This window comes from Schistocerca americana, chromosome 1 (assembly GCF_021461395.2).
Source record: "Schistocerca americana isolate TAMUIC-IGC-003095 chromosome 1, iqSchAmer2.1, whole genome shotgun sequence".
Taxonomy (NCBI): domain Eukaryota; kingdom Metazoa; phylum Arthropoda; class Insecta; order Orthoptera; family Acrididae; genus Schistocerca; species Schistocerca americana.
Window position 1 is genome coordinate 126,224,914 of NC_060119.1, and position 9,204 is coordinate 126,234,117.

Below are 9,204 nucleotides of genomic sequence, written 5' to 3' on the forward strand. Positions count from 1 at the left end.
AAACAACTGACTTTTCTTTACAATAATTGGGATGACCATGGATTGGAGAAATTAGTGAATTATTTAAATTGAGATGAATGATTGTCAAAAGTTACTTTTTATGAGGAAGATTATTATTAACAGATTTTTTTAAAAGATTTACATGGGACTTGATATAACAATACTACATATGCGCGACGCTGCTTTTACCTTATACTACAACGCTCAGGCTCCGCAATCGCTCCACACGACCGGCCCAGCGAACTTCACACACCAGACTGCTCGCTAGCAACAACTTACTCCTACTACTATACCATTCCAACTACTGACAACACTGCTCTCTGGTCTGAGATTCTCTTATAGCTTACATATCGCAGGCAGCGCGAGAGCAATCCATCGAAATTACATCTGCTCGAGTGCGCCAGCAAAAAATCCCTTAATCATGGGCCTCTTACAATATATAGTAATAATCTAAGTAAATAGTACTGGCAGTGAACTAATAAAGTTACTGAAATTTCCCATGTTAAGAAATGTGAATGAGTGACCTGTTTCACTCGGTAATAAACTTTATATACCGAAGATCGCATAAATATTTATTTTCGACAACCGCTTTCGACAGACTTCGCTGTCATTTTCTGGTCTTCAGAAATTATTGTTAGAAAACGTGCTCGTTGTGAGTTGGAACCTTATGCCAAGTTGTCATATTAGTCAATGAAATGTAGCACATTATGCAAAAGTCAGTGAGAAATAAAAAATTTACAATCAAAAAACCATTTGTAATCTTTAGCATGTCCGTATATGTGGCGCCCACAGGTGAGTGTTAAGTCTTAAAAAGCACAGTACACTGCAAATTGTGTAATAACGTATTTGTTTCCGGTAGCTTGTTCCACTCACTGATGAGCAACCTTAGACGGCGTATATGCTACAGTCTTAAAAACAAGATATCGAGTAAAATAAACAATAGCACAAACATTTACATTAGCTTCACGTGTTCCATTCAAAGTACTACTTCTAGTACTGCTGCTGTAATGGCTGGCCGCTGTGGCCGAGCGATTCTAGGCGCTTCAGTCCGGAACTGCGCTGCTGTTACGGTTGCAGGTTCGAATGCCGCCTCGAGCATGGATGTGTGTGATGAACTTAGATTAGTTAGGTTTAAGTAGTTATAAGTCTTGGGGACTGATGACCTCAGATGTTAAGGCTCAAATGGCTCTGAGCTCTATGGGACTTAACCTTTAAGGTCATCAGTCCCCTATAACTTAGAACTACTTAAACCTAACTAACCTAAGGACATCACACACATCCATGCCCGAGGCAGGATTCGAACCTGCGACCGGAGCGGTCGCGCGGTTCCAGACTGTAGCGCCTAGAACCGCTCGGCCACCCCGTCCGGCTCAGATGTTAAGTCTCATAGTGAATATTTGAACCATTTTTTGCTGTAGTGAAATAATAATAACAATAATGATAGTAATACACAAGCATGTCCCGAGCAGAGTTGTGAGGGACGAAAAATACTCACTGTTGTTCGACAGCCGTGTTACGAAGCTGCTAGGAAAGCAAAGAGAACGTCACTGTAAATTTAAACCTAGCCAAAGACTCAAAGATAAACAGAAAATTAAACGAAGCCAAAATTCAATGTAAAGAGGCCTATGAGTGAAGCGCTCAACGAATACAAAAGTAGAACTCTAGCTACCAACTTAACAGAAAATCCTAAGAAGTTCTGGTCTTAAATCAGTTAATGGATCGAAGCCATTTGGAAAGACACTCTGTGACGACAAAGGCACTGAAACAGAGAATCACACTGAAACGGCCGAAAGAGTAGACGTCTTTTTAGAAAACTGTTTCACAGAGGAAGATAACACTGAAAGTCCTCTATGATGAGCTCCTGCGCTATCTTTTCCAGTGCTAGATTGCAAAAGACTCTTGAAAATCTAGTTCCTTGACTCAATCTTATTCGAACTGGACACTACCTTTTTTTATTGCCTAATAAACCTCAATTCTCGTGTCATTTCAGCATAGCTAAAAAAGTCCCTCTAATTTCATTGGTGTGCCTCACTCTCGCTCTTTCAAAATGCACTTGTGAAAATAAACAGATAAAATAAAAAATTAAAATCACTACGAAGGTGTATCAGCAAGGGATGGAAATCGATAGATGTGGTTTACATGTACAGACAAACAAATGATTACACATTCAGAAATATTGGATGATTTAATCAAAAGAAAGTGCTTCACAAGTTGATCAAAGTCAATGAGACGTTGGCTCACCTCTTGCCCTTATGCAATCAGCTATTCGGCTGGGCATTGATTGACAGAGTTGGTGGTTGCCTTATTCAGAGGCATACTGCCAAATTATATCCACTTGCTGCATTGGATAGCAAATTCCCGAGCTGGTCTGAGGACCGTGCCCATAAAGCTTCAAACGTTCTCAATTGAGGACAAATCCGGTGGCCTTGCTGGCCAACGTAGGGTTTGACAAGCAACAATACAAGCGGTAGACACTCTCGCCGTGTGCGGGCGGGCATTATCTTGCTAAAATGTAAGCCTAGGATAGCTTGCCACGAAGGGCAAGGAAACCGGCCGAAGAATATCGTCGACATAACTATTGTACTGTAAGGATGTCGCGGATGACGACCAAAGGGCTCCTGCTACGATATAAAGTGGCAGCCAGAAAATAACTCTTGATTGACGGGCCGTATAGTATGCCCCCCGTTGTCAGAGGCATCTCCAGACACGTCTTCGCTTGTCATCCGCTTGTCGAAGCGGAACACATCGCTGATGATAGTTCTTCTCCAGTCAATGAAATGTCAGGTGAAATCGTTTTTAGAGACGCCGCGAACAGCGGTGGGGTACTAACCTGACTGTCGCTCTTCATAAGGCCCGACACCAGAAGTGATGGCCTGGACTAGCATTTCATTTCATAGCAGAACTCGTTACGGTACAATGTTTATGTTGATGATGTTCTTCGCCGCACTTTGTTGCCCTTCGTGACCTTCCAGCAGGATAATGCCCGCCCGCTCACGGCGATGGTTTCTACAGTTTATCTTCGTCCTTTCATGGTTGCCATACCCTACATTGTTGAGTAAAAGTCGCTGGATCTCTCCAAAACTGAGAAAGTTTGGGGCATTATGGGCAGCGCCCTCTAACCACGTAGGGATTTTGACGATCTAAATCAGCAACTGGACATAATTTGGCGTGATATCCTGAAGTCACAGAATTTTTGTGAAATTGTGATCGTTTGCCTCATCATGTACATCATATCTGCCGATTTCGATATCATTCGGACAATACTTGCGAGGTGCGCCATCTTTTTGTCTTCGAGTGTATATATATATAATCTCTCCCACTGCCTCCCGCCATCCCTTCGTCTCTCTCTCTCTCTCTCTCTCTCTCTCTCGTGTGTGTGTGTGTGTGTGTGTGTGTGTGTGTGTGTGTGTGTGTGTGAGTGTAGCAATGGGAGTCTCCCCTATCTCCGCTGGCAGCCGAGATATTCATGGAAGCCTTTGAAGCAACGGCCCTCGGTTCAGCTCCTTTACGCCCACGTTGCTGGTTCAGATACGTGGACGACACGTTCGCTATATGGCCTCATGGTGAAACGGAGCTGAGCCGTGGCGGGACTGGCATCAGGGATATCTTTGGCTTAGGCACGGTGGTCTAGGGGTAGCGTCATATATTTTTGTTTGCATATTTCTGAGAGTGGTAGCGACTTTGATTCATAATCAAAATGTCTTCGGTCCCGGGTTCGATCCCTGCCACTGCCTAAATTTTGATAAATAATCAGCATTGGCGGCCGAAGACTTCCGGCATAAGAAGTCAGCCTCATTCTGCCAACGGCCTTGTCAAAGAGGGCGGAGGAGCGGGTAGAGGTTCAGGGCACTCTCTTGTTCTACGGGTGGGAAATTGCCCCTAAAGGCGGAAGAATCAGCAATGATCAACGACATGAGGATTCAGAAGGTAATGGAAACCACTGCAGTAAAGAGACGTAACGTGTATCCACAGGACATGTGGCCTGTATTTGAAGAAGTGTCATGATGATCGCTCCATTGGCAAAAGATTCCGGAATAGTCCCCCATTCGGATCTCCGGGAGGGGACTGCCAAGAGGGAGGTTACCATGAGAAAAAGATTGAATAATCAACGAAAGGATAACGTTCTACGAGTCGGGGCGTGGAATGTCAGAAGCTTGAACGTGGTAGGGAAACTAGAAAATCTGAAAAGGGAAATGCAAAGGCTCAATCTAGATATAGTTGATTCCATTTGCGCGTACTGTATTCAGTAGATATATAAATCGCCCTATGCGTTTTAGATCGTATAAAAATGATAATTTTACTGCTTTTTAATTCTGACAAATATAGATTTTAACCTTGACATCTACATATTTTAATTAAGTATTTTAATATAAAAAAAATCTACTGAAGACAGTACGTGCAAATGGAATGTAACAAATGTACCAGACGCTACCTGTCGGTAATAGTGTTATAATTAATATAAATGACGTGCACTCTGCCAACCAATTTTATGTGACGTAGCATGTGAAAGTTGCTGGATTTGGACGTGTTATTCCTGTAACTGAAATATCAGGTACGTTCTGGTACATTTGATGTTGATTAGATAGGATGAAAAAGATTTGCTTCCGTGAAATAGTAAATTAGTATCATTATTTTTACAGATCTGAAGATGGTTCTGAATGAACCGAAACCGGTCATATGAATAAAAAAAATTGCAATCAAGACGGACTTTAAGTAACTTTATATTTTTAACTCATGGCTTAGAGTTTGTGACGTAGACTGTATGAAAAATCTGAACGATAGTGGATGCCAAGTTTCCGCCCGACATATAAATAACCACAACATGGAATGAAAATAGCTCTTTATGTTTGCAGCGCAATAAAAAATGTTCGCCTAAACAACGAGACGAAGGGCCTTGCTAAATCTGTATGAAGTTCGTATCCGGTTTCGCTAAAGTATTATGATAAATCTGGTTTTTCGTCATCTGTTTCTCGGAAATAAATGCCAGCATGGCGTTTTTCTCTACAATGCGCTCGTTTCAATGTGACGTGCCTCGGCTATTCATATAGAGTTGCTATTATTCTCTTTTGCGGTGAGAGATCACATTTGTCGATGGCATCGACAGCCACTAATTAGACAAAAGGAAGCGCTTTCATAAATACGGCTGTCTCCACGGATTGCGACTTTATTGACATTCACTACAGCGCTATTCAAAAAAACAGACCATTGTATCAAGTTGAAACACTTTTCCGCTTTTTTCAAGTTTGTTATAACATAATTATCTCGGAGAAATTTTGACCTACATCCGATTACCTAAAGAGAAATAGTGGATGCATATGAACTTGCGCGAACTTGAAATCAGAATATGCCTTCATTATATACTGCCTGACCAAGCATAATGGGAGCAGGAAACGAAATGAAACTTAACGGGTTGAGATGTTATGTGGCGTTATTTCAGTGATTGCAAATTCGTGTCATATTTATAAGGAGTTCTCAAATGAAGAGGTAAGAAACGTCGTAACAATCAGACCATTTGTGAGACGCCCTCTGAACCCGCTGGGCAGAACAGGTGATTAGGATTGTGGAAAGCGCCAAATAAGGCGTCGGTCAGTTTCACTTCAAAACTGTAATTTATTGTAATTTAATAACACCTTTAAACCAAAACGGCACATAGCCGAATCTTTACAGCTACGAGTTTCAAAATCCAATTCATTCACGGTTGAAAGCCTCCTAACAAGAAATCTTAAAAGGCAACAAGATAAATTTTAAGTGACGGAAGACATGCAGTTAAATTGGTAACTAAAATAATTATATATCACAGCTAGGCGGCAAGCCTCAAGGCAAAAGTGGATAGAACAAACATATACAAGGTGCAATACAAACGGCCAAAGGCCACAATTAAATCTCAAAATTTTAAAAATACATTACCATAAACTTTTAAGACAGAAGGCAGCAATGTTTTCGCTTAAGGGGAAATTTTGAGGATAAGGCTTTCAGCGGCTGAAGGCCCACAGTTGATTTTCCGAGAGTTCAACAATACCTTAACCTTAAAGGTTTCAATGGGCGAACGCCCACTAAATGAAAAAGCAACGCAACGACAACAACTAAATTTAAGAATAAGATTTAAACGGCTGAAGGTCCACAATTGATTTACATAAATTGATTTACATAAAACACAATATTCTTTTTCCATTAAAACATTGGCTGTAATAGATTACCAACAGACCATTAAACACCAAGGAAAGGACCGAATAGCCACGGCACTCAGACTCCTCCAGGGGAGGGGGGGGGGGGGGGGGGGGGGGGCAGCCCACGAAACGTTAACGTTCACTTAGGTGAGAAAGGTGGTGGGACCAACTACAACTGATCTGTCGGTCACACAACCAAGAGACAGTCACGGACCGACCGTCCAAACGACTTGCTAGCCATCAATCCGTACATAAAAACTGAAAGACCAAACTGTTACGGACGTGATTATCCACAATAAAATATGTATTAAATGGTTCAAATGGCTCTGAGCACTATGGGACTTAACTTCCGACGTCATCAGTCCCCTAGAACTTAGAACTAAGGACATCACACACATCCATGCCAGAGGCAGGAGTCGAACCTGCGACCGTAGCGGAAATACACTCCTGGAAATGGAAAAAAGAACACATTAACACCGGTGTGTCAGACCCACCATACTTGCTCCGGACACTGCGAGAGGGCTATACAAGCAATGATCACACGCACGGCACAGCGGACACACCAGGAACCGCGGTGTTGGCCGTCGAATGGCGCTAGCTGCGCAGCAATTGTGCACCGCCGCCGTCAGTGTCAGCCAGTTTGCCGTGGCATACGGAGCTCCATCGCAGTCTTTAACACTGGTAGCATGCCGCGACAGCGTGGACGTGAACCGTATGTGCAGTTGACGGACTTTGAGCGAGGGCGTATAGTGGGCATGTGGTAGGCCGGGTGGACGTACCGCCGAATTGCTCAACACGTGGGGCGTGAGGTCTCAACAGTACATCGATGTTGTCGCCAGTGGTCGGCGGAAGGTGCACGTGCCCGTCGACCTGGGACCGGACCGCAGCGACGCACGGATGCACGCCAAGACCGTAGGATCCTACGCAGTGCCGTAGGGGACCGCACCGCCACTTCCCAGCAAATTAGGGACACTGTTGCTCCTGGGGTATCGGCGAGGACCATTCGCAACCGTCTCCATGAAGCTGGGCTACGGTCCCGCACACCGTTAGGCCGTCTTCCGCTCACGCCCCAACATCGTGCAGCCCGCCTCCAGTGGTGTCGCGACAGGCGTGAATGGAGGGACGAATGGAGACGTGTCGTCTTCAGCGATGAGAGTCGCTTCTGCCTTGGTGCCAATGATGGTCGTATGCGTGTTTGGCGCCGTGCAGGTGAGCGCCACAATCAGGACTGCATACGACCGAGGCACACAGGGCCAACACCCGGCATCATGGTGTGGGGAGCGATCTCCTACACTGGCCGTACACCACTGGTGATCGTCGAGGGGACACTGAATAGTGCACGGTACATCCAAACCGTCATCGAACCCATCGTTTTACCATTCCTAGACCGGCAAGGGAACGTGCTGTTCCAACAGGACAATGCACGTCCGCATGTATCCCGTGCCACCCAACGTGCTCTAGAAGGTGTAAGTCAACTACCCTGGCCAGCAAGATCTCCGGATCTGTCCCCCATTGAGCATGTTTGGGACTGGATGAAGGGTCGTCTCACGCGGTCTGCACGTCCAGCACGAACGCTGGTCCAACTGAGGTGCCAGGTGGAAATGGCATGGCAAGCCGTTCCACAGGACTACATCCAGCATCTCTACGATCGTCTCCGTGGGAGAATAGCAGCCTGCATTGCTGCGAAAGGTGGATATACACTGTACTGGTGCCGACATTGTGCATGCTCTGTTGCCTGTGTCTATGTGCCTGTGGTTCTGTCAGTGTGATCATGTGATGTATCTGACCCCAGGAATGTGTCAATAAAGTTTCCGCTTCCTGGGACAATGAATTCACGGTGTTCTTATTTCAATTTCCAGGAGTGTATGTATTAAGCTGTCAAAACTGCACACCATGTTGGACAGCGACAACATGTGAGGAAAGGACGCTGCCTGAAATTACGTTAGTGGGCAGGGTAGGTAACCGCAACACTAACTGTCACAAGGCAGAAAATTCTGCTGGTACACTTGAATTGTAGTCAACCAATATAGTGATTCCATCGCGTGGTTGCTTGATTTCACCACTACAAACACCCGGTGTTGCTCACAGGAAAAGCTCCTCAACAGCGAACCACCGAAACGAACGACACAACATGAGCAGACGTGGCTTGGGTACTTATACACACCACTCAGCTTTGACGTCCTGGGTGGGTGAGCCACGAAGCTTGTAGTGATCGGACAGCCCCACACAAGCTCCGACACTGTGCAGGGACTGCCAGCGGATCCAGCCGACTGCACCGCACGGAGATATCCTCCCTGGGCCGCACCAATTGAGCGACTACCCTAAGAATGCCTACAATATCTAAAACAGTCGTCAGTGGAAATAACGCCAACTGCACACACAACCTGACAAACACTTGCACAAAGACCTGAATGATACCCAACAGTAACTAAACGTGGACGAAGACAAATTGGGAGTCGATGCACACACACACGCACACACACACACACACACACACACACACACACACACACACACACACACAGGCGTCTCATGAACGATCAGCGAGCCAAAGCCCGTCGTCCGGTAGGACGGTTGACTGACGATCCACCAAGACCGTGGCCCGGCTCAAGTGATGCGTCGCGGCAATGATCGGGCGAGCCATATCGACGCACACCTCACTGCTCCAACCCGACTGCACTAGTGCTGCACTGCATCTCCCCGACTGGCAGGTCCGGACTGCGCTCCAGACGCCTTCCAACTGCCTGGCAGCCCGAACTCGCGACCCGAGCTTGCTTACGATAGACAACGACCGGGAAGTAATAGCAGTCGAGCAAAGATATATTGATACGCGCTGCTAGTGCCGCTCACTGTCAGGAGAAGCAGCAACTCGGTGACACCAATAATTTAAATTAACGCAGTGAAGTGTAAGTACGTTAAAAACAGGGTGTAAAATACGTGATGGCGGGAACATGAGCCATCCATGGCTCAATTTGAAATTTGTGAATACCGGTTTCGGATAACTTAGAGACACATCTAGGGACGCGAATGCATTGCC